This window comes from Oncorhynchus keta, chromosome 22 (assembly GCF_023373465.1).
Source record: "Oncorhynchus keta strain PuntledgeMale-10-30-2019 chromosome 22, Oket_V2, whole genome shotgun sequence".
Lineage (NCBI taxonomy): Eukaryota > Metazoa > Chordata > Actinopteri > Salmoniformes > Salmonidae > Oncorhynchus > Oncorhynchus keta.
In genome coordinates this window covers 14,090,405-14,117,048 of record NC_068442.1, presented here as the reverse complement: position 1 = coordinate 14,117,048, position 26,644 = coordinate 14,090,405, and the positions used below count along the sequence as shown (strand labels likewise).

The 26,644-nt window shown below is 41.5% G+C and overlaps 1 long non-coding RNA gene across 1 annotated transcript; it reads right to left on the bottom strand.

Moving 5' to 3' along the window:
- Window positions 1–2,655: 2,655 nt before the first annotated feature.
- Window positions 2,656–5,009, bottom strand: LOC127910591 (uncharacterized). Its single transcript, XR_008075383.1, has 2 exons — window positions 4,869–5,009; window positions 2,656–4,775 (listed from the first exon to the last, which is right to left on the bottom strand). It is a non-coding gene; the product is annotated as an uncharacterized LOC127910591 (long non-coding RNA).
- Between the last annotated feature and the right edge of the window lie 21,635 nt (window positions 5,010–26,644).

The window sequence follows — 26,644 nt, the reverse complement described above, 5'->3', positions numbered from 1 at the left end:
TAAACACATAGATTTTCCTTTTTAATTCCTCATTTTTACAATTTGTTGGCCTTATATCTTGATTAAAAAAAGTGCCTAATATTCCAATACATTAGATTTATCCCATTGACAAAAGCGAACAATGATAAATCAATCAGCTGTTTAGTGCTCATTGTTTTTCAGGTGTATTGCTGTTTTCCGTTGCGTCCGCGGCCAGAAGTAGTTTTTTTCTTCGTTTTTCTTCTCCTGGATCAGCTGATGGTAAACTATCACTAGCCTACAGCTAGTCACCAATGCCCATCCAATCGATCCAAGTATACATTAATAAAAGTAAGCAATGTTTTTGCAATGGCATAGGCCAACATTATTTTGCATTTGTGTGCCCATGAGAACAGTTTTCACAACGATGTAGTGGACAGTAATTTTTGACGTGTGTGTATACAGTATACCTCACATTAATAAGACCAAGCAATTAGTGTATTAAAATGTTTATCTGATTCCAAAAGATAAATAGCAATATGCAGGACATTAGTTGCATTACAGTAATAGGCAATGATGAAATATCTGATCATGTAATTCCAAATACAAGTGTATTTAATTACTTTGTTAAATGTATGGATTCACATAAGGCATAAAGCTTAAGTTACAAGCCAATACTAACATTAACAGAGCATTATTCTTTAACTAGGCAAGTCTGTTAAGAATAAATTCTTATTTACAATGGCGGCCAAACCCAAACAACGCTGGGCCAATTGTGCGCCGCCCTATGGGAGTCCAAATCACGGCCAGATGTGATACAGCCTGGATTCGAACCAGGGACTGTAGTGACGCCTCTTGCACTGAGATGCAGTGCCTTACACCGCTGCGCCACTCAGAGAGAGAGAGAGAGAGAGAGATATCATAGCCTGAAAGGCTATGCCCCAGATGTCCATGCGGTGGAGAGAGAATCTCACCACAGCAGTTGAGGAACAATAGAGAGAAAAAGAACAATGCATCTAAGACACTTTTATAAGCATCTTTGTTGACCAATAGTATTACTGTAAAGTTAACCTCCAATCAGATGTCAGACCTATTTGATGCAACCACAACAGAACCTCTGCTTCTCAGAGATGTGACAATGTGGTTTGGCAAGATAATGAAGCATTCCGAAGACAACACAAAGGAATACTTGCATACAGTTGATAAGAATAGTCCTTTTGGGGGCTGTGTTGAACTCTACAGCGAAACATAATGAATACATAGGCATAGTTACACTTACCGTGCACTTCCAGAGATATCCATGATTCCTACAGGGTTTAAGTTTAATGTTCAAATTCAATTGTTAAACGCTTTATAATGACATGGCACTGTCATACATGTTATTAATGTAAGTAAAGGTAGTGTTTTATGTCACATGATCTGTGAAGACTCCCAAGTATTTAACTCATGAACTAGGGTGTAAACGTGTCTTGATTAAACTCATGCAGGCCTATTATATTGAATGTAGCCTACCTGTTTGTTTGTTTTACCACCACATCACTGCCTATTGGAAGTTCATGGTAATACCACATTGTAGCTTAGCCTAGTAAATTGACTGTGTGTGTTAGGCGGACCATCCCATTTTACCCACAACAGTTTCAGACCCATTTCACATGTCCCAGCTTTTCATGCTGCAAAAAAAAGGTACATTTGTCAGACAAGATGTCAATTAATGTAGGCCTAATCAATGGCAATCACTGAAACAGGCACACTGTTTGGTGTTTTGTAAACAGATGTCTATTTCCATTCATCAAATGGCACGAGTATACATGCAGTGCACTGTTTGGATGCTGGAATTGTTTTGGAGTGGACTAACATGCACAGGTAGCTTACTTTTTAAAGTAATTTGTATGACAATCAGATGAAAACATGACTGTTTGTGTTTATGCCACATTAAAAGGATATTAATTTTTACCGTTACATTACATTTCTTATTAGGCCAATAAAAGGTTTTTGTACAAGTGCATGCACCCAATAGAGACCTCCCCCCAAATGCCAGGGTGTAATTCACTCTGGTCTACGCTTTCAGGTCTACACAAATGCCTAGGGGGTTGGGGCAAGGGTCGATTGGAATAGTTTAAGTTTTATGCTAATTTCAGTGTTTACAACACTGGTTGCACTTACAAAAAAAGATTGCCGTTTTGAAACTGCAGTAAAAGTGCAGTAACTGCATTTGACTATGGTATTTTGGATGCAGTATTTGCAGCATACTGCAGCTATACTGCACTCTGAATGCAATCTTTTTCGTAAGAGTGAAATGATATAAACCGTACTGATTGATACATTTTATCAAATCTAAATGTGTTTTCCGCATCACAATAGGCGAACCACCCCCCACCATATCTATCAATTACCTTGTATCTGGTGAGATTCTAGTCTTCTCTGATCTGTAAACACCTAATGGGTATAGTTTGTCAACTTATTGTGATGTGGAATCTACGTGGAAAACACATTTGGATTTGCAAAGATATATCAATCAGTACTGTTTTTTTATCTAATTTCCACCAGTGTTGTAAACATTGAAATGAGTGTAAAACTTCAATTTAAATACAATGACTTAACCTGACTAACAGGTTGTTTCATCAAATGAGATAAATGGTACTGGGCCCAGTTTCCCCAAAAGGATCTTTGTAGGAGCATTGTTAAATCTCTGAGCTGTTTCCCAAAACCATATTTATTAAGGTTGCACTTGAAAATGCTCGTAATCTAACGCCTGCCTCAGACCACTCGTAGAACAGCTAAGTGCGTCGTTGGATGCTCTTTTGCCCTCCCGTGGGCGTCTCTGTGACTGGCTATAACTTCAAAACAAAGTAGACTACAAATACACTTTGCAATTGATACAAAAGGGTGATGTATAAAATGGGTAACACTTCATTTTAAGGGGTCCTTATTACATTGTAAAGTATTGGAGTTAATTGTAATAACTCATATTTACACTAACATGTGGTAACTAACTGGTGGTAATTGCAGTCTTATTACAGAGGTGTAACAACAAATGCTTGTTACCATGCTTGTTTCAAATGGGAAAGACTCCACTGAAATGACCAATTTAGTGTTTAGTTTCTTGTCAGCTACATCCGATTCAAGTAATAACTGTCACAAAAGGCGGTAATCTCTTGTGGACAGATCCGCTGGGTGCCCAAGATTAGAAAGGTTGAAGGCTCAATAGGCATTCTTCAAAATCTTCACACAATGTTGTTGCTAGCACTTACCTCCCCAAAAAGCGTACCATCTGGCTTAACTTGGTTGAGTTTACAAAAACATATCAGATATAGGTCAACCTCACTGACTGGGGTCTACCATACCGGTATCATCAAATTTGATTTGTCACATGTGCCGAATACAATAGGTGTAAACCTGACAGTGAAATGCTTACCATCAAGCCCTAAACCAACAATGCAGTTAAGAAAAATAACTAGAAAATAAGAAATAAAAGTAAGAAATAATTCAACAGTAAAATAACAATAGTGAGGCTATATACAGGGAGTACCGGTACAGAGTCAATGTGAGGGGGCTCCGGTTAGTCGAGGTAATGTGTACCCCGACAACGATGAGACGGCCTATAGGGAGGTCAGAGAACTGGCAGTGTAGTGCCAGGACAACAACCTCTCCCTCAATGTGAGCAAGACAAAGGAGCTGATCGTGGACTACAGGAAAAGGCGGGCCGAACAGGCCCCCATTAACATCGACGGGGCTGTAGTGGAGCGGGTTGAGAGTCTCAAGTTCCTTGGTGTACATGGTCTACACATCACCAACAAACTAACATGGTCCAAACATACCAAGACAGTCGTGAAGAGGGCACGACAAAACCCTTTTCCCCCTCAGGAGACTCAAAAGATTTGGTATGGGCCCCCAGATCCTCAAAAGGTTCTATAGCTGCACCATTGAGAGCCTCCTGACCGGTTGCATCACGGCCTGGTATGGCAACTGCTCGGCATTTGACCGTAAGGCGCTACAGAGGGTAGTGCATACGGCCCAGTACATCACTGTGGCCAAGCTTCCTGCCATCCAGGACCTATATAATGGGTGGTGTCAGGAAAGCCCATAAAATTGTCAGAGACTCCAGTCACCCAAGTTATAGACTGTTTTCTCTGCAACCGCATCGGACAATTTACATTGACACCCCCTCCCCTCTTGTACACTGCTGCTACTCGCTGTTTGTTTATCTATGCATAGTCACTTCACCCCCACCTACATGTACAGATCACCTAAACTTGCCTGTACCCCTGCACACTGACTCGGTTCTGGTGCCCCCTGTATATAGCCTCGTTATTCTTATTGTGTTACTTTTTATTATTACTTTTAAATTTAGCCTACTTCGTAAATATTACATTTTTCTTGAACTACACTGTTGGTTAAGGGCTTGTGAGTAATTTCACAGTAAAGTCTACACTTGTATTAAGCGCATGTGGCAAATAAAGTTTGATTTGATGTAGGTAGAGTTATTAAAGTGACTATGCATAGATAATAACAGAGTAGCAGCAGTGTAAAAGGTTGAGAGGCAATGCAAATAGTCCGGGTAGCCATTTGATTAGATGTTCAGGAGTCTCATGGCTTGGGGGTAGAAGCTGTTTAGAAGCCTCTTGGACCAAGACTTGGCGCTCCGGTACTGGTTCCTGTGCGGTAGCAGAGAGAACGGTCTATGACTAGGGTAGCTGGAGTCTTTGACAATTTTTAGGACCTTCCTCTGACACTGCCTGGTATTATCACGTTTAAGGTAAGACCCAACCCTCCCTGTAAACCAGGTACTGGAATCCCCTGCCCCGAGGTCGAACCTTCTGGAAAAAGGAGAAAAAGAGCTGTAAGACAGGTCAAGCCAGTGCATCTGGATACCGTTCAGTGCTGCAGAAGCGAAGTGGCCCGGGCCTTACTGAACACCTCCCGGAGGTCCTGGTACACCGCGGTCTGGCGGAAAGTTCCGGGGCAATTTCCAAGCCCCCAGGAAGACGTCCCAGGGCAGGCAGAGCTAACTTCAGGCAATGAGTGTGGCAGGACGGGCTCCAGCCCACAATGGCACCAGTAGCCCAGTCAATAAAGGGATTGTGTCGCTGGAGCCAAGAAAATCTCTTTTCACTTTCTCCACTGCAGGCCCGTCGATGTGGATGGGGTCGTGCTCCCTCTTTCGTCTCCTGAAGTCCACGATCAGCTCCTTCCTTTTGGAGTTTATGTCCGTAAACACTCCAGCCAGCTGGTCTGCGCATGCTCTGAGGATGTGGCTAAGGATGCCGGCAGCCGAGCGAGCGTTAACACGCTTAAATGTTTTAGGTTGACCACAGAAAATGTGAGCCCACAGTTCTCGGGAGCGGCCTGCGTCGGTGGCATTGTTATCTTCAAAAGGGGACAGGGTGTTTAGCTTGTCCGATGGCAAGACGTTGGTGTCCTTAATTAATGTGACGGCTTTTCCCTTTGTAATGATTGTCTGGAGTCCTTGCCACATATGTCTGAGCCATTGAAATGCGACTCCAATCCCCAGTAGAAGCAATCCTTCATAGGAATCAATGGTATTCTACAGTATTTCAGTTACATGTTTCAAGTACAAAATTACATGTATTTGTTGTAGTGGGGACAGTAACGTTAGTAATTTCCCAAAATGGTACATAAAAACAATGTATGTGTTTTTTAAATTGTATTATTTTGTTTAGCTCACATAATATAATTGTAAAGTATTTATTAAGGTGACTGTAATAGAATAAATCTAACTAATGAGAGAGAGAGCGCGAGGTGGGACATAGATGAGGTTTTCATAGGCCAGTATACTCTGCACTGGTTGGTTGGTGACAGCTCACGTGGGTCATGTTGTCTGGCGCAACCACCTGTCAATCACAACGTACCAGGTTACCACTTGCGCGATGTCCACCTGTTAGTTGTCATGGCGGGTAAGTTTAAATGTCTTTCTTTTATGGCTAGCTGGCAAGCTTTTTTCTTCTTTGTAATACGTTTTTGGAAGCTATTGTCTAAGTCATTATTATTAACAGTTCGTAACTATAATGTTTTAGTCTGATGCTAGCTATGAAAATCGATTTGGTAAAGTTATTTTCCATACAGTCGGTATAGAGCCATAGCGAGCTAACGCACTTTTGTACATCGCGCTGTAACGTACAATTTACCTTTATTTTAGCTCTCAAAAAGCGTAATACTTCTAGGTCAACTGTAATATGATAACCATTGTAAAGCACAATTTCTCTCCTTTCCAGAAAAATCAGTGATGAGGCCTTCTTGCTGCCCGTCTCCGCATGATTGAAGAAGGCAATGAGCTCCATCGGGTCTTTTTAAAAATGGCGGGTGGGGAAGCGAAACCTATTGTGATAGGGGGAGACAAGCCGTGTGGGTAAACTATTTTTTTCACCCGACCTGTCCAACCTATCATCTCTAAAATGTAAATAAAAAATATAAAGACTTTGTATAATGTGTCATCAGTCAGTTGTACATCTGGATTGCCTCTTCCACCTGTAACCCAATCCCTCTAAATCAGAGAGGTGCGGGGCTGCCTTAATCGACATCCACTGGGAACAAACAGCAGGTTATAAACTGCCTTGCTCAGGGGCAAAACGACATACTTTTTATTCTGTCAGCTCGGGGATTCGATACTGGCCCAACGCTAAAGGTATCTTCAGAAGTAAAAAGCTGCTTTTGAGTCATGATGGCTTGCAGTGATGATGCAAAAAAAAAATGAATGCATTCAGTTGAATAATTGACTAGGTATACCCCTTACCCTGTCGTTTTCTTATTAATCTGCGAGAGAAAGTGCTACACTTGGTGGAGAGAGGCTATACGACACAGAATGAGTTGTATAATGCATGCTGTACGTTACGTAACGTATAGCGTCAGAGGAGTCAGTTTTTAAAACTTTTCTCCAATAGTATCGGGCCATTACCATGTCAATCAACGCTTGACTATATCCGTAGTTCATTTTTGATGCCAACACAGTCCCATTAGTTTTCATCGCTCCCTCGTTTGAATGCCGCGGTTGCGAAAATGTGTACGGAATGGGGTTAGTCAACAGTAGCTAGCTAGCTAGCATAATCATTAGAAAAGTAATCATTCATCTGCTAAGACCTAGCAACTGACATAAATCCCATGATTTATTGTTCACCCAGTTAGAACTGGCGTTTTAGTCGAACCACGACTGAAGGTAGAAAATCATTTGGTTGGCTTTGACATTCTGTGAATGTGTATCTACTGCCCTTTTGTTTAATGTAAACTCTATCTAAACCTTTTACAATTGGCTGTCCCCACTCTCCAGGCTGCAATCCACTCCCAGTTCGATGGGGTCTGTTCAGGCCTCTGTCAGCTCCACAATGCCCTGGGGGACATGAAGGACATCCAGAACTCTCTGGCAGAAGTCAGCAATGACCGGAGGCAAGGCATCAACACCATTGAACGTGCAGTATGTAAAATATGCTGGGATGCAACACAGTCAGCTAACCTCAGCCATGGAGAACTTGGAAGAATATATTTTCAGGTATGTTCTGCTGCACCCTTTACATGCCACTTGGTTGGGAACTATTATTGTTGGCTTGCATTGCATTTGATGTGAGACTGTATTGCTACATTATATTAGTGTATTGTCCCTCAACTGGGTCCTCAATTAATACTTACAAAAGTATGTCTGTACTGCTCTCGGTGACTCATGTATAGGGCCCTGTGTTTTGGTTAACAGTTTCGCTAAGCAGCTACCCTCAAACAACTTGTTTGAAGGTGAAATCACAGTAGGAGAAAACCTAAGCTTTTAGTTACAGCAGCACACTGACATTATAAAAGGCAAGGGGTTGAATGGGCCAACATGAAGGGTGACTACCTCATGAAGCTGGTTGAGAGAATGCCAAGAGTGTGCAAAGCTGTCAAGGCAAAGGGTGACTACTTTGAAGAATCTCAACTATCAAAAACACTTGTTTTGTTTACTTCATATGTGTTATTTCATAGTTTTGAGGTCTTCACTATTATTCTACAATGTATAAAATAGTCAAAATAAAGAAAAACCCATGAATGAGTAGGTGTGTCCAAACTGGTACTGTAACTCCAAATAAAACATTTGAACCCATTATGCTTTTGTTGTCATGTAAGTCTTTGTATTGCTTGTACCAAATGAGCCACATGTGTAGAACTGTCTGTCTTTGCATACATAGTCCAGATTAGAGGTCGACCGATTAATCAAAATGGCCGATTAATTAGGGCCGATTTCAAATTTTCATAACAATCGGACATCGGTATTTTTGTGCTCCGATTTTATTTTTGTATAGCTTTTATTTAACATTCTTATTTTCAATGACTGCCTAGGAACTGTGGGTTAACTGCCTTGTTCAGGGGCAGAACGACAGATTTTCACCTTGTCAGCTCAGGGGTTCCAATCTTGCAACCACACAGTTAACTAGTCCAACGCTCTAACCATTGCACTCCACGAGTAGCCTGCCTGTTACGCGAATGCAGTAGAAGCTAAGGTAAATTGCTGGCTAGCATTACACTTGTCTTATAAAAAACAATCAATCATAATCACCAGTTATAACTACTAATCCAGTTTAGCAGGCAATATTAACCAGGTGAAATGGTCATTTCTCTTGCGTTCATTGCACGCAGAGTCAGGGTATATGCAACAGTTTGGGCTGCCTGGCTCATTGCGAACTAATTTGCCAGAATTGTACGTAATTATGATATACATTGAAGGTTGTGCAATGTAACAAGGATATTTAGACTTAGGGATGCCACCCGTTAGATAAAATACCGAACGGTTCCGTATTTCACTGAAATAAGAAACGTTTTGTTTTAGAAATTATAGTTTCCGGATTGTCATATTAATGACCAAAGGCTCGTATTTCTGTGTGTTATGTTATAATTAAGTCTGATTTGATAGAGCAGTCTGACTGGGCAGCAGCAGGCCCGTAATCATTCATTCAAACAGCACTTTCGTGTGTTTTGCCAGCAGCTCTTCGCAAGCACAGCGCTGTTTATGACTTCAAGCCCATCAGCCTAATGGCAGGTGTAACCAATGTGAAATGGCTAGCTAGTTAGCTGGGTGTGTGCTAATACTGTTTCAAACGTCACTCGCTTTTAGATTTGGAGTAGTTATTCCCCTTGCGCTGCAAGGGCCGCGGCTTTTGTGGAGCGATGGGTAACGATGCTTTGAGTGTGGCTGTTGTCGATGTGTTCCTGGTTCGAGCCCAGGTAGGGGCGAGGAGGGGGACGGAAGCTATACTGTTACAATGGTAATACTATAGTGCATATAAGAGCATCCAATAGTCAAAGGTATATGAAATACAAATGGTATAGAGAGAAATAGTCCTATAAATACTATATTAACTACAACCTAAAACCTCTTACCTTGGAATATTGAAGTCTCATGTTAAAAAGAACCACCAACTTTCATATGTTCTCATGTTCTGAGCAAAGAACTTAAATGTTAGCTTTTCTACATGGCACATTTTACATGGCACACATTTTTACATGGCACATATTACTTTCTTCTCCACCACTTTGTTTCTGCATTATTTAAACCAAATTGAAAATGTTTCATTATTTATTTGAGGCTAAATTGATTTTATTGATGTTTTATATTAAGTTAAAATAAGTGTTAATTCAGTATTGTTGTAATTGTCATTATTACAAAACAAAAATCGGCAGATTAATCGGTACCGGGCTTTTTGGTCCTCCAATAATCGGTATCGGCGTTGAAAGATCAAAATCGGTCGACCTCTAGTCCAGATAGCATAGTAGCCCACACATGCATAGTCCTTTTACTCCTAATTGTATCGTCACGGTCTAAGTCTCATTACTTAAAGGGCTGTGAAAACAATGCACACAATATTGAGATGAAAGCCAGGTGCATCAATCAAATCTATTTATAAAGACCTTTTTACATCAGATGTCACAAAGTGCTATACAGAAACCCATCTTAAAATCCCAAACAGCAAGCGAAGTAGAAGCACGGTGGCTAGGAAAAATTCCCTAGAAAGGCAGGAACCTTGGAAACAATCTAGAAGAACCAGGCTCTGAGGGGTGGCCAGTCCTTTTCTGGCTGTGCCAGGTCGAGATTATAAGAGTACATGGCCATTAAAGCCTGAATGTTCTTCAAGATGTTCAAACATTCATAGATGACCAGCAGGGTCAAATAATAATCACTGGTTGTAGACGGTGCAACAGGTCAGGACCGCGGGAGTAAATGTCAGTTGGCTTTTCATAGCCGAGCATTCAGAGGTCGAGGGAGAGGATTGAAAACTGCAGGTCCGGGACAAGGTAGCATGTCTGGTGAACAGGTCAGGGTTCCATAGCCACAGGCAAAACAGCAGGTACTTGATCAACAGCACGACCAGGTGGAATGGGGATGGGGACAGCCAGGAGTCATCAGGCCAGGTAGTCCTGGGGCAAGGTACTAGGACTCAACTCCGGGACCTGATGTAGGATGATCTGGGCCTTTCCCAGTCATGCAGGACAAAATTTGCAGCCGTTCACCTCAGTGAAGACCACTACTGAGTTGGGTGTAGGATATGGTGGTAGTACTTCAGGGGAGTTGGTGGTGCAGAGGGCCTAGTAGAACAGAATGCAGCCCTTCTCTCTAAGTAGCCTTCTGGAGACAGGAACCAAACTTGGCCCCTCTTGGGTCTCACTGGCAAAGACTGTGTCCTGCACCCTGATGGTAGGAAGGTGCACTTTTCAAACATGGTACGAAAACCCACAGACAAATGGCTTGAAACAGAGCAATTACACAGAGCTCAGGTTAGGATTAGTGGTTAGGATTAGTGTTTAGATTTCATGTTAGACTCACCAATTCCAATCTTCACCCAAAGATAGCAATGAACCCATTTTAATCTTATTATAATGACAGCACACCTAACGTGACTGGAACGAACTGAAAAAATCACTAAAGCTGGAGACCCATACCTCCCTCACTAGCTTTAAGCACCAGCTGTCAGAGCAGCTCACAGATCACTGCACCTGTACATAGCTCATCTGTAAATAGCCCATCCAATCTACTTCATCCCCATACTGTATTTATTTATTTATCTTGCTCCTTTGCACCCTAGTATCTCTATTTGCACATTCATCTTCTGCACATTCTACCATTCCAGTGTTTAATTGCTATATTGCAATTACTTCACCACCATGGCCTATTTATTGCCTTACTTCTCTTATCCTACCTCATTTGCACATGATGTATATATATTTTTTCTACTGTATTATTGATCGTATGTTTGTTTATTCCATGTGTAACTCTATGTTGTGTCAAACTGCTTTGCATTATCTTGGCCAGGTCGCAGTTGCAAATGAGAACTTGTTCTCAACTAGCCTATCTGTTTAAATAAAATAAAAATAAAGGTACTTCTCAAGCGTAAGGGTCAAAATGGTCAAATTCTCATGGTATACAGCAGGTATCAATGAAGATTAGTTACAAGTGAATGTTGGAACACATCACTGAGTAAAACTGCCTTCTTATTTTTTTTATATTTTCAAGCATGGTGGTGGCTGCATCATGGTAAGGGTATGCTTGACATCGGCAAAGACTTGGGAGTTTGTCAGGATGAAAATATACAGGATGGAGCTAAGCAGAGGCAAAATCCTAGAGGAAAATCTGATTCAGTCTGCTTTACACCAGGCACTAAGAGAGGAATTCACCTTTCAGCAGGACAATAATCTACAACACACAGCCAAATATACACTGGAGTTGCTTACCAAGAAAACTGAATGTTCCTGAGTGGCCAAGTTACAGTTTTGACTTACTGTAAATCTGTTTGAAAATCTATGTCAAGATTGTTGTCTAGCTTGAATAATTTTGAAAAGAATGGGCAAATATTGCACAATACAGGTGTGCAAAGCTCTTATGAGACTTACCCAAGAAGACTCACAGCTGTAATCATTGCAAAGGTGTTTCTCAGGGGGGTGAATACTTATCTAATCAAGTTATTAGGGATGGATCAACATATACAGAATGCTTACCTGGAGAAAAATGTGTGTGTGTGTGTGTGTGTGTGGGGGGGGGAATGGGGGTCATGTAATTGATGACATTTCAATATTTCTCAGTGTTTTCGAATGAGTTGCTTATTGGGTTATATATCAATGTGTGCCCGATGCCTTCCCTCATCTGATTGGTCCGTGATGCTTTATAGTAGAAACAAGCTGTGAAATCCCCGGGAAAGACGCAACTCTGATGCATATAGAGATATCATTGTTTACTTTCTTTGACATTCAGAGGCTGAGCTACAACCTTCTATACCAAGGACACAAAACATGTAATCTAATTCTGTCAATATCAATTGATTAAGCTATTCACTTTCTGTACAATAGGTGTTTAAACCCAGACAGCTTTTAGGGAAACACTTGTGGCCACTGTGGAAGGGTAGCCAGGAGTTTAAGCTTACATTTTTCTGCGTGGGTAGGCCTACAATCTGGGTTGGAAAAATAGGGAAAATCTTTGAAAGTACCATGCTCAGATTCCTAATGATGTCTCAGATTTAATTATTTGCAAAAATGTACAGTTTCTTTGTGAACAAGACACACATTTGGCATTGGAGAAAAGTGATAAGATGAACACTCTGTTCATTCTTAGCCTGTAATTTTGGTAATTTTTGTGTTATTAAAGAATATTCCACTATATGTCAAATGAAGTAGAATTGAATGAAATATAAAACACAATTTTTTCTCGGACCTGCAAATACGATGATGCAGTCGGTTCATTCAATGCTTTTACTATAAAGGAGATCTTTCCACCCCTACTCTTGTCCACAGTGGTCTGTGAACACACAACCTTTTGACCTGCAGCCCTGTGCGCTATCAAAATGTTAAATGTATGCATTGCCATGTAATAATTACAGAACAAAGATTAATTTCTAAAATGACATATCTAAAGCTTTGGTCTGTCCAAGAAGTTAGAGCAAATGATAAGGATGTTCTCTGCTATCCACTTTGTTTAATTATTATTTTGGGTACAGGGGAGGGTCACTTCTTGTTTTTCTGTTCAGGGAGGGTTAATGTAAAATATATTTTGATGAAGGGGGTGCCATCCATTTTCATTTCAGCGAGGTCTGATTCTCTCCATGTAAGCCTTGTTATGAATAACATTCATTTCCTTAGTGTTTTATTTTCCATTAAACCTTTAGTACCCATCGCGGCCATCGACGGCCTTTCTTTAAATTACTATAGCGACTGCGAATGGCCTTGTTTTTCTAACAATAATATCTGTGTAAATATGGCAAAATGAACTTACTATCAACCTGTTGTCGTATTCACGTGGTTGTGGTCATCAACCAGAAACCAGAAACAGGGTATGCTGTCATTTGACTTTTCAACTTGTATTTTGCATCATTACTAAAAATCACTTTTTAGTTTACCTTTATTTAACCAGGCAAGTCAGTTAAGAACACATTCTTATTTTCAATGACGGCCTGGGAACAGTGGGTTAACTGCCTGTTCAGGGGCAGAACAACAGATTTGTACCTTGTCAGCTCGGGGGTTTCAACTCGCAACCTTCCGGTTACTAGTCCAACGCTCTAACCACTAGGCTACGCTGCCGCCCCAAGGCGTACATAGGCACATTATCAGCAACCATCACTCCTCAATCAATCAATCAATCAAATTTTATTTATTTAGCCCTTTCGTACATCAGCTGATATCTCAAAGTGCTGTACAGAAACCCAGCCTAAAACCCCAAACAGCAAGCAATGCAGGTGTAGAAGCACGGTGGCTAGGAAAAACTCCCTAGAAAGGCCAAAACCTAGGAAGAAACCTAGAGAGGAACCAGGCTATGTGGGGTGGCCAGTCCTCTTCTGGCTGTGCCGGGTGGAGATTATAACAGAACATGGCCAAGATGTTCAAATGTTCATAAATGACCAGCATGGTCGAATAATAACAAGGCAGAACAGTTGAAACTGGAGCAGCAGCACAGTCAGGTGGACTGGGGACAGCAAGGAGTCATCATGTCAGGTCGTCCTGGGGCACGGTCCTTGGGCTCAGGTCCTCCGAGAGAGAGAAAGAAAGAGAGAATTAGAGAGAGCATATGTGGGGTGGCCAGTCCTCTTCTGGCTGTGCCGGGTGGAGATTATAACAGAACATGGCCAAGATGTTCAAATGTTCATAAATGACCAGCATGGTCAAATAATAGTAAGGCAGAACAGTTGAAACTGGAGCAGCAGCATGGCCAGGTGGACTGGGGACAGCAAGGAGCCATCATGTCAGGTAGTCCTGGGGCATGGTCCTAGGGCTCAGGTCCTCAGAGAGAGAGAAAGAAAGGAGAGAATTAGAGAACGCACACTTAGATTCACACAGGACACCGAATAGGACAGGAGAAGTACTCGAGATATAACAAACTGACCCTAGCCCCCCGACATAAACTACTGCAGCATAAATACTGGAGGCTGAGACAGGAGGGGTCAGGAGACACTGTGGCCCCATCCGAGGACACCCCCGGACAGGGCCAAACAGGAAGGATATAACCCCACCCACTTTGCCAAAGCACAGCCCCCACACCACTAGAGGGATATCTTCAACCACCAACTTACCATCCTGAGACAAGGCTGAGTATAGCCCAAAAAGATCTCCGCCACGGCACAACCCAAGGGGGGGGGCGCCAACCCAGACAGGATGACCACAACAGTGAATCAACCCACTCAGGTGACGCACCCCCTGCAGGGACGGCATGAGAGAGCCAGTAAGCCAGTGACTCAGCCCCTGTAATAGGGTTAGAGGCAGAGAATCCCAGTGGAAAGAGGGGAACTGGCCAGGCAGAGACAGCAAGGGCGGTTCGTTGCTCCAGAGCCTTTCCGTTCACCTTCCCACTCCTGGGCCAGACTACACTCAATCATATGACCCACTCAAGAGATGAGTCTTCAGTAAAGACTTAAAGGTTGAGACCGAGTTTGCGTCTCTGACATGGGTAGGCAGACCGTTCCATAAAAATGGAGCTCTAGGAGAAAGCCCTGCCTCCAGCTGTTTGCTTAGAAATTCTAGGGACAATTAGGAGGCCTGCATCTTGTGACCGTAGCGTACGTGTAGGTATGTACGGCAGGACCAAATCAGAGAGAGAGGTAGGAGCAAGCCCATGTAATGCTTTGTAGGTTAGCAGTAAAACCTTGAAATCAGCCCTTGCTTTGACAGGAAGCCAGTGTAGAGAGGCTAGCACTGGAGTAATATGATCAAATTTTTTGGTTCTAGTCAGGATTCTAGCAGACGTATTTTGCACTAACTGAAGTTTATTTAGTGCTTTATCCGGGTAGCCGGAAAGTAGAGCATTGCAGTAGTCTAACCTAGAAGTGACAAAAGCATGGATTAATTTTTCTGCATCATTTTTGGACAGAAAGTTTATGATTTTTGCAATATTACGTAGATGGAAAAAAGCTGTCCTCGAAATGGTCTTGATATGTTCTTCAAAAGAGAGATCAGGGTCCAGAGTAACGCCGAGGTCCTTCACAGTTTTATTTGAGACGAATGTACAACCATTAAGATTAATTGTCAGTTTCAACAGAATATCTCTTTGTTTCTTGGGACCTAGAACAAGCATCTCTGTTTTGTCCGAGTTTAATAGTAGAAAGTTTGCAGCCAACCACTTCCTTATGTCTGAAACACATGCTTCCAGCGAGGGCGATTTTGGGGCTTCACCATGTTTCATTGAAATGTACAGCTGTGTGTCATCCGCATAGCAGTGAAAGTTAACATTATGTTTTCGAATAACATCCCCAAGAGGTAAAATGTATAGTGAAAACAATAGTGGTCCTAAAACAGAACCTTGAGGAACACCGAAATGTACAGTTGATTTGTCAGAGGACAAACCATTCACAGAGACAAACTGATATCTTTCCGACAGATAAGATCTAAACCAGGCCAGAACATGTCCGTGTAGACCAATTTGGGGTTTCAATCTCTCCAAAAGAATGTGGTGATCGATGGTATCAAAAGCAGCACTAAGGTCTAGGAGCATGAGGACAGATGCAGAGCCTCGGTCCGATGCCATTAAAATGTAATTTACCACCTTCACAAGTGCCGTTTCAGTGCTATGATGGGGTCTAAAACCAGACTGAAGCATTTCGTATACATTGTTTGTCTTCAGGAAGGCAGTGAGTTGCTGCGCAACAGCCTTTTCTAACATTTTTGAGAGGAATGGAAGATTCGATATAGGCCGATAGTTTTTTTTATATTTTCTCGGTCAAGGTTTGGCTTTTTCAAGAGAGGCTTTATTACTGCCACTTTTAGTGAGTTTGGTACACATCCAGTGGATAGAGAGCCGTTTATTATGTTCAACATAGGAGGGCCAAGCACAGGAAGCAGCTCTTTCAGTAGTTTAGTTGGAATATGGTCCAGTATGCAGCTTGAAGGTTTAGAGGCCATGATTATTTTCATCATTGTGTCAAGAGATATAGTACTAAAACACTTGAGCGTCTCTCTTGATCCTAGGTCCTGGCAGAGTTGTGCAGACTCAGGACAACTGAGGTTTGGAGGAATATGCAGGTTTAAAGAGGAGTCCGTAATTTGCTTTCTAATAATCATAATCTTTTCCTCAAAGAAGTTCATGAATTTATCACTGCTAAAGTGAAAGTCATCCTCTCTTGGGGAATGCTGCTTTTTAGTTAGCTTTGCGACAGTATCAAAAAGGAATTTCGGATTGTTCTTATTTTCCTCAATTAAGTTAGAAAAATAGGATGATCGAGCAGCAGTAAGGGCTCTTCGGTACTGCACGGTACCGTCTTTCCAAGCTAGTCGGAAGACTTCCAGTTTGGTGTGGCGCCATTTCCGTTCCAATTTTCTGGAAGCCTGCTTCAGAGCTCGGGTATTTTCTGTGTACCAGGGAGCTAATTTCTTATGAGAAATGTTTTTAGTTTTTAGGGGTGCAACTGCATCTAGGGTATTGCGCAAGGTTAAATCGAGATCCTCAGTTAGGTGGTTAACTGATTTTTGTCCTCTGGCGTCCTTGGGTAGGCAGAGGGAGTCTGGAAGGGCATCAAGGAATCTTTGTGTTGTCTGTGAATTTATAGCACAACTTTTTATGGTCCTTGGTTGGGGTCTGAGCAGATTATTTGTTGCAATTGCAAACGTAATAAAATGGTGGTCCGATAGTCCAGGATTATGAGGAAAAACATTAAGATCGACAACATTTATTCCATGGGACAAAACTAGGTCCAGCGTATGACTGTGACAGTGAGTGGTTCCAGAGACATGTTGGACAAAACCCACTGAGTCGATGATGGCTCCGAAAGCCTTTTGGAGTGGGTCAGAAAGGGGCAGAAAACAGTTTTCAACCAGCGATTGAGTTGTGAGACTCTGCTGTAGAGCTCATCACTCCCCCTAACTGGAGGGGGCCAGAGACAATTACTCGATGCCGACACATCTTTCTAGCTGATATGCACGCAGAAGCTATGTTGCGCTTGGTGATCTCTGACTGTTTCATCCTAACATCGTTGGTGCCGACGTGGATAACAATATCTCTATACTCTCTACACTCGCCATTTTTAGCTTTAGCCAGCACCATCTTCAGATTAGCCTTAACGTCGGTAGCCCTGCCCCCTGGTAAACAGTGTATGATCCTGTGTTCCAATGGCACGTTGTGTTAGCTAATCCAAGTTTATCATTTTAAAAGGTTAATTGATCATTAGAAAAGCCTTTTGCAATTATGTTAGCACAACTGGAAACTGTAGTTCTGATTAAAGAAGCAATTAAACTGGCCTTCTTCAGACTAGTTGAGTATCTGGAGCATCAGCATTTGTGGGTTTGATTACAAGTTCAAAATGGACAGAAGCAAAGCACTTTCTTCTGAAACTCGTCAGTCTATTCTTGTTCTGAGAAGTGGAGGCTATTCCATGCAAGAAATGACCAAGAAACTGAAGATCTCGTACAACGCTATGTACTACTCCCTTCACAGAACAGCTCAAACTGGCTCTAACCAGAATATAAAGAGGTGTGGGAGGCCCCAGTGCACAACTGAGCAAGAGGACAAGTACATTAGAGTGTCTCTAATTTGAGAAACAAAACAAAATTTGCATTAATTACTTAAAGACCTCTACATGCTTTGTAAGTAGGAAAACCTGCAAAATCGGCAGTGTATCAAATACTTGTTCTCCCCACTGTATATAAATGAGAGAACCATGTTTGTGCTGTGCTGTACTGTGGACATCCGTGGCTGTCAGTGCCATTTAAGATTATTTCTATTACAGCATATTGCATGATTGTCATTCATATTCCATTCACCCAGTTCAATATAACATAGATAGGTTTAGGCTACTACATGATACTACAACCAATCTATGTATTGAACTTTACAACGTAGGTGCACACAGGTTGAGAGAAAAATTGAGGCGACAGACAGTGACACATTCAATACCGCCTCACACACTCTTGCCTGCATCTAGCTGATCTAGGGTGTAATCCTTAGTCCAACAGTTCCAAGTGAGAGTTTCTATTGGACAGGTATGTTTATCCCCGTTTCGTTCCATTTGATTCCATTTAAGAAATGTATTTCAACAGAATCGGCAGTATAAATATACCCCTGACCACGCGTAAACACAATTCACTTTCATAGCAGCCCCGTTGTATTCCTTCTCACATCTATGCGCTTTTCTCCTCTCACCCCTTCCTTCACTTGTGGACATGAATGCACAAAACATCAGCTGTAGGAGACCAGGTGAAAAAAACCTTTCCAAGCCAAACCATATCATAACAGCTACACACAGCCTACATCGTTGTCACTATATTAGCTAAAGTAACGTCATAGTCAATATAGCCAATAGAACTAACATGTATCCTGCAGTAACGTTACAGTGTACAGTCAGTCAGTAAGCAGTTTAGCAGTTACACCGCCATCAGAAATAAATTAATAAAGCTTACCTTGACTTGGAAGAGTTCCAGTGTTGTGTTGGATAGTCATAGCCAGCTTGCTAACATGACATCCCTTGGTTGAGCAGGGTGTTTGAGTAGGCTAAACTAGCTAGCTGCATTTGCTAGCTTAGTGAGTGAAACTGAAAGTGAAAAAAATGAAGAAATCTCTCTCTGCTTCTCCTTAATTTCTGAATAAATTAATTTGTTCAAAACTCTTCAACTATTGGCCTCCCAAGTGGCGCCGCCATCTAAGCACTTTGTAACAGTGCTAGAGGCATCACAACAGACCCGGGTTTGATTGAAGGCTGTGTTGCAGCAGGCCGCGACCGGCAGACCCATGAAACTGCACACAATTGGCCCAGTGTCGTCAAGTTAGGGGAGGGTTTGGCCCGCCGGGATTTCCTTGTCCCATCACACTCGCGACTCCTTGTGGCTGGCTGGGCGCATGCACGCGGTCACCAGTTGATATGTTGTTTCCTCCAACACATTTGTTCGGCTGGCTTCCGGGTTAAGCGAGCAGTGTGCCAAGAAGCAGTGCGGCTTGGCAGGGTCGTGTTTCAGAGGACACATGGCTCTAGACCTTCGCATCTACTGAGTCCGTACGGGAGTTGCAGCGATGGAGCAAGACTGTAACTACCAATTGGATATCATGACAAGGATTGAAAAGTAAATATGTATATATATAAAATGTTCAGCTATTGTTTTTCTCTCAGAGTCAACTACTCCCCACATTTTTGTTCAACTATTGGCCTCCCAAGTGGCGCAGCGGTCTAAGACACTGCATCTCAGTGCTAGAGGTGTCACTACAGACAACCTGGTTTGAATCCAGGCTGTGTCACAACCGGCCGTGATTGGGTGGCCCATAGGGCGGTGCACAATTGGCCCAGTGTCGTCTGAGTTTGGCCGGTGTAGTCAGTCATTGTAAATAAGAATTTGTTCTTAACGGACTTGCCTAATTAAATGAAGGTTAATAAAAATTAAAAAATGTAAGAGCTAGCTGTATCTTAGGCTTTCAGTGATATATTAATTAGCTGATCTTTTGATTGGGTGAACAACCTGTCAGTTCATCCTGCGATGGGTTGTAGGACGTCCTCCTGAAGTTGTCATAATTACTGTGTAAGTCTATGGAAGGGGGTGAGAACCATGCGCCTCCTAGGTTTCATATTGATGTCAATGTACCCAGAGGAGGACGGAAGCTAGCTGTCCTCCGGCTACACCACCCTACAGAGTGCTGTTGAGGCTACTGTAGACCTTCATTGCAAAATAGTGTGTTTAATCAATTATTTGGTGATGTGAATATATTTAGTATAGTTTTATTTAAAAAATATAACTTTTTTAATGTTTTACAATATATATTTATAATGTATATTTTTATAAAATTCACTGGGGTGGATGGTCTTCCCCTTCCCCTTCCTCCTTTGAGGAGCCTCCACTGGTGGACCAGGAGCTTCCACTGGTGGACACACACAGCAATGCACGGGCACACACACACACACACAACAACAATGACTGAATCTACATTTTACACACAAATAAACTCACAAACCGTCACGAGCGAAGACACGTGTTCAATCAGTGACTTCACCCGCTTCACCCGCTCTGAAACTTAGAAGTAGTAGTTTTGCAGAGCGATAGGTAATTATGCTTCGTGAATGACAATTTTCAATGTGTTCAGAGGGTCCCTGGTTCCAGCCCAAGTTGGGGCAAGGAGAGGGACGGAAGCAATACTGTTACAGTACATACATTGCCAAGAGTGTGCAAAGCTGTCATCAAGGCGAAGGGTGGCTATTTGAAGAATCTCAAATATAAAATATATTTTGATTTGTTTAACACTTTTTTGGTTACTGCCTGATTCCATATGTGTTATTTCATAGTTTTGATGTATTCATTATTATTCTACAATGTAGAAAATATAAAAAATGAACAAAAACCCTTGAATGAGTAGGTGTTCTAAAACTTTTGACCGGCAGGTAGTATAAATTCCACGTCACAATAGGTTGACAAATGACTTTGAAACAACATTGATTCAACCAGCGTCTGCCCAGTGGGTAGGGTCCGAAATGGCATTGGTTCTTTTGATGATAACAATGACCGATAGTAGTATTTGGTACTTTCAGAGACAAACTGGTGAGGTGTTTCATCTTGAGGTGTTTCAGCACCAGAGTAGTAAATGAGTGTGTTGACTCCTTAACTTGCAGCACAGTTCCCGAGGCCAGCTGTAATATCAGTCTACTGTCTGATAGAGTCTACTGTCAGGAAGAGGCAAAGCCAGTGTCTCAGGCTGTCACACTCTGGAATGAACTAATTTGTCACCCCGCTACATAGACACAGGAAAACAGTTGTGGTAATACAGACCTTTTGCACCTTTCCAAAGCAGTTGTATTTACTGTAGTGTTTGATATACTGTATCATATGCATGGTTGGGTAAGTTACTTTCTAAATGTAATCTGTTACAGTTACTAGTTACCTGTCCAAAATGTTTAATCAGGCATGTAACTTTTGGATTACCTTAACTCGGTAACATAATCTGATTACACTCTCTTACCTTTAGATTACTTTCCCCTTAAGAGGCATTAGAAGAAGATAAAAATGTATGTTGCCAATTGAACGACACCTATTGCAGGATAAATCAATGTTAAAGTTTACATAGCTGGCCTTAATGGATATTACATTTTACTTTATGGGTTGGTTATGTACAGTAGGCTTCTTCTAACCCATCGCTTTCTACTACATATAATAATACAATTAAATTATATCTTTACATTAAAAAACAAAGTCTATCAGAATTCCAGTCATTCCAATAAATGTTATACCCCTTGATCTTTAAGAATAGGACTTGGAAATATGGAAGTATAGAATAGCCAACTTTTTTTTACCTGAGAATGACCCGAACACTAAGGACTTATTAGCCAGCCCTACTCTGTTGTTTATGATTTTGTTGTCATGTAGGACTGATTGGGCTCGTTGATTTGGAGTTGAAAAATAAACTACTGAGAAGTTCTATTTATACGTGAAAAATGAATGGCATATGCTGCATTTGTTTACCTTTTTGTTGGTGACACTTTGATATATTGATAATATGCAGCTGTATAAAGGGCAAATCCACAGATGAAACAATAACAAAACGGTCGCCCTGCCGGTTTTGGTAAAAAGCTCAGGGGTGGGCCTGGAGAAATGTAACCACTCAGATTAATTTATTATGGCTGGGGGCAGTATTGAGTAGCTTGGATGAATAAGGTGCCCAGAGTAAACTGCCTGCCACTCAGGCCCAGTTGCTAATATATGCATGTTATTAGTATATTTGGATAGAAAACACTCTGAAGATTCCAAAACTGTTTGAATGATGTCTGTGAGTATAACAGAACTCATATGGCAGGCAAAAACCTAAGAAAAAATCCAACCAGGAAGTGGGAAATCTGAGGTTTGTAAGTTTTCAAGTCATTGCCTATCGAATATACAGTGTCTATGGGGTCATATTGCACTTCCTAAGGCTTCCACTAGATGTCAACAGTCTTTAGAACCTTGTTTGATGCTTCTACTGTGAAGGAGGGGGGAATGAGAGCTGATTGAGTCAGTGACATGAGCTGATCACACGTGCTCACGTGAGAGTTAGCTCTGTTCCATTGCATTTCTACAGACAAAGGAATTCTTTAGTTGAAACATTATTGAAGATTTATGATAAAAAACATCCTAAAGATTGATTCTATACTTCGTTTGACATGTTTCTATGAACAGTAGAGTGTACTACACGCGTGGGGGAAAAGGGACATAAATGATGGTCTTTATCGAACAAATCAAACATTTATTGTGGAACTGGGATTTCTGGGAGTGCATTCTGATGAAGATCATCAAAGGCAAGTGAATATTTATAATGCTATTACTGACTTCTGTTGACTCCACAACATGGCGGATATCTGTATGGCTTGTTTTGTTGTCTGAGCACTATACTCAGATTATTGCATGGTGTGTTTTTTTGGTAAAGCTTTTTTGAAATTTGAGACAGCGGTTGCATTAAGGAGGAGTTTATCTGAAGTCCCATGCATAAAACTTGTATTTTCATCAACATTTATGATGAGTATTTATGTAAATTCACAGGATGTTTTGGAAGCAAAACATTACTGAATGTAACGCGCCAATGTAAACTGAGATTTTTGGATACAAATATGAACTTAATCGAACAAAACATACATGTATTGTGTAACATAAAGTCCTATGAGTGGCATCTGATAAAGATCATCAAAGGTTAGTGATTAATTTTATCTGTATTTCTGCTTTTTGTGACTCCTCTCTTTGGCTGGAAAAATGGCTGTGTTTTTCTGTGACTAGGTGCAGACCTATCATAATCGTTTGGTGTGCTTTCGTCGTAAAGCCTTTTTGAAATCGGACACTGTGGTGGGATTAACAACAAGTTTATCATTAAAATGGTGTAAAATACTTGTATGTTTGAGGAATTGTAATTATTTCTGTTGTACTGAATTTGGCACCCTGCACTTTAACTTGTTGTCATATCGACCCCGTTAGCGGGATCTAAGCCATAAGAAGTTTTTAATAGACAGAGCTATGGATGCATAGCTCTGTCTATAAACTATTGTTTTAACCATGTTATGAGGCTATACAATGTTTGTTTACATTTACAATGCCTATTCCTGCTCTTTTCCCACGAACAATCAAACACATTTGGTGTGTCATCCTAGTGGTTTCTGACTTGTGGTCGGACTCAGGTGGGACAAACTTACATTTGCGCCTTTTGAGGGCCTCCCAGGTGGCGCAGTGGTCTAGGGCATTGGTAGCTGTGCCACCAGAGTCTCTGGGTTCGCGCCAGGCTCTGTCGCAGCCCGCCGCGGGGCGACGCACAAATGGCCTAGCGTCGCCCGGGTTAGGGAGGGTTTGGCCGGTAGGGATATCCTTGTCTCATCACCAGCAACTCCTGTGGCAGGCCGGGCACAGTGCTCGCTAACCAAAGTAGCCAAGGGGGACAGTGTTTCCTCCGACACATTGGTGCGGCTGGCTTCCGGGTTGGAGGTGTTAAGAAGCAGTGCGTCTTGGTTGGGTTGTGTTTCGACCTTCGTCTCTCCCAAGCTCGTACGGGAGTTGTAGCGATGAGACAAGATAGTAGCTACTAAAAATAATTGGATACCACGAAATTGGGGAGAAAAAAGGAGTACAATTAAAACAAAAAAACTAAAAAATGGCTTCTTTTTTCAATGCTGATTTGAATGTCATTGGAAAAACAGAAGTGTCAACAATATATTTTTCACAAACATTATTTCTGAACTTAATAGAAATCCTCGAAGTAATCATCTAGTCTTTCAAAAGTATCTGGTTACAATATTTTAGCTGGTAGCGTAAACAATTACAGTAACCAGGTAACCATCCGTTACTCCCCAACCCTGATCATATGGCATTCAAAGAAAAACAAATGACTCCGGGAGAATGAACAGTCAAAAGACTTTGTTCAGGTTGAGCTGTTTTTTTAATTGACGAAACATGTATTATGGTAGGAAAGTACAACTGTGTAATAGCACTAGATTTCTCATAGAATCTCCAAATTAATGTTCTCAATCTAAAACCTTTAATGTCTTAAAAATGATTGTCTCTGTTTCTCACTTATTATAAGTGATTATAAAGAGGTTGTGGAAACTCAGAGTTGATCTTCCTCTCGACAGTCTAGAATTCCCCCACCTCGATCAATGTGTAACTGGGGGCTGTTCTTCTTATAGATGGCCTGTGTGTCTACTGCCTATCAGTGCCTGGAAGGAATTGACATGTGGCGGCTTCACACAGGGAGTGTAACCTTTCACACTCGGCAGATAAAGGAGATGAAATGCCCCAGCCTTTTCCTCAGCTGCTAACAAGGTTGTGATTCAGGCAACCTTTTGGAGGAATCAATAATGAGGCCCATTGGTGCCAAGTCCAGGAGCCGGAGATTTTGCACTTCAAAGACCCAATTTAAGTAGTGGGCAGCCTGGCTGTTGAGAGCAAGGCTGAGGTGACTGTACCCAGAGATTGGAGCAGAAATAAATCACTTGGTCTTTTTACTTCACTACTCAGCTTGACACGGTCAACAGGTATTAGCGATGCCAATCATAGAAACCGAATCTAAGTAGGCCTATATGGATCACTGTAACTAGCGGTTGATTATTTATGTGTGATTAAGATATGCTCTGAGTCCAAGACAATGCCGTATTCTTTTTAATTGACCAGACTTGGAAGCTTGTTTCGGCCCCAGAATAATAGATGATGAAGTGGTCTTTTTTATATATAGATTTTTTAAATATTTTTTTAGTGGTCTTTTACCACAGATACCACTACATGAATATAATTCAGTAAAGAACTAGCTAGAGAATAGGGGAGATCTATGCCACAAGGCTATTCAATTCCCTAGACACAGATGTGGTTCAAGGAATAACACTTCTCCAAAGTGGTTGTTCAGTAAAGCCAGAATTAAATTGTCGGTGACAGAGGATCCTGCACTTGTATTTGACATTAAATGTCATAAGTATTTCACAGAGCCAAGTCAACCCATTACTTACCAATGAGTCTGAAGCTTCAGTGAAACGTGGGCCTGTATCCACATAGCATCTCAGAGTATAAGTCCTAATCTAGGATCTGTCCTTATGATCTTATTCATTATGGTCTAAAAGGCTAAACTGATCCTAGATCAGCACTCATACTCCTGAACATACAGGTGAAGTGCCAAGTGCATCTCCATCTCTGGGATTAACTGACAGGCCGATGATAATGAGATCCCCTCAAATAGCATCAGACTCTCACTCGGTGTCCTGCTGCCGCTCTGCCATGAGTTACATGGCTCATTCTAATTGCTCTGGCAGACTGTGACTTTACTTCACAGAGACATGACAAACTCATTGTATTCCAGGCTGAGACAGAGAGCATCATACTGACATTGAGATGACCTTGGTGAACAGGTAGACCTAGTGCAGTAGAGAAGACAACAGGCCTACCTACATCCTCACAATGTAGGATCAATGTCATGGCATATAGCCGTGGTATGGCACAACGTGGGTTTGATTAATCTCCATCACTTGAAATGATAGAGGAACCCAGTGAAGAAAGTCACTTGATGAAGCTATAATAATTTTTTATGAAAAAAACATTTGAAACGCTTAAAGTAAGAAGGCATAAAATGAAGAAAAAAATACCCCTGAATATACAATGGCATATTCCCCCTCTGGGTTCCAGATCAGAGATTTCAGTTTGCATCTGAACGTGTTTGGTTTCATAGGACAAATCACACAGTGGGGAGGAATACTTGCCAGGAAATTGGGGGGGAGCATAATTTATTTAGAGAGTGTGCATACACTTTGATTAATGCACTCCAAAACAATGAGCTGCACTGAATTGATTTCCTTACTTTTTAATTATTGCTATATTCGATAGAGGGAACTGTAAAACAATCAAAGGATGCACATGGCTTTGATCTTGGAATGGGCATATGACGATTTTTGCCAAAGGATCACTCTGAGAGTGATACACTTCGTTTCCCACAGGAAATTGATAACAAATCATCAATTGTGTCCCTGGTTACTCTGTATCACTAACATTGAGTTGAGCATCAGTGTTATTGTATCGGCTCTATGCAAATATGCCAATTAAAACATACTTCTGAGGAATGGAGTACTGCACAATGGTAAACTCGAAAACGTCCCCTGAAGATACACTCCTCCTTCTGTCTTTATCAAAGAGAGAGCGAGAACTAGGCAAAGAGATAATCCTCAAAGCACCACTGTTATCCAAAGCTCATAATAAGGTTAAAAAAGCAATAAAGGAGGAAGATATAAATACTTCTTGATGTCCAATCATGTCCTTTCGTCTTTCTGTTGGACTGACATGCTGCATT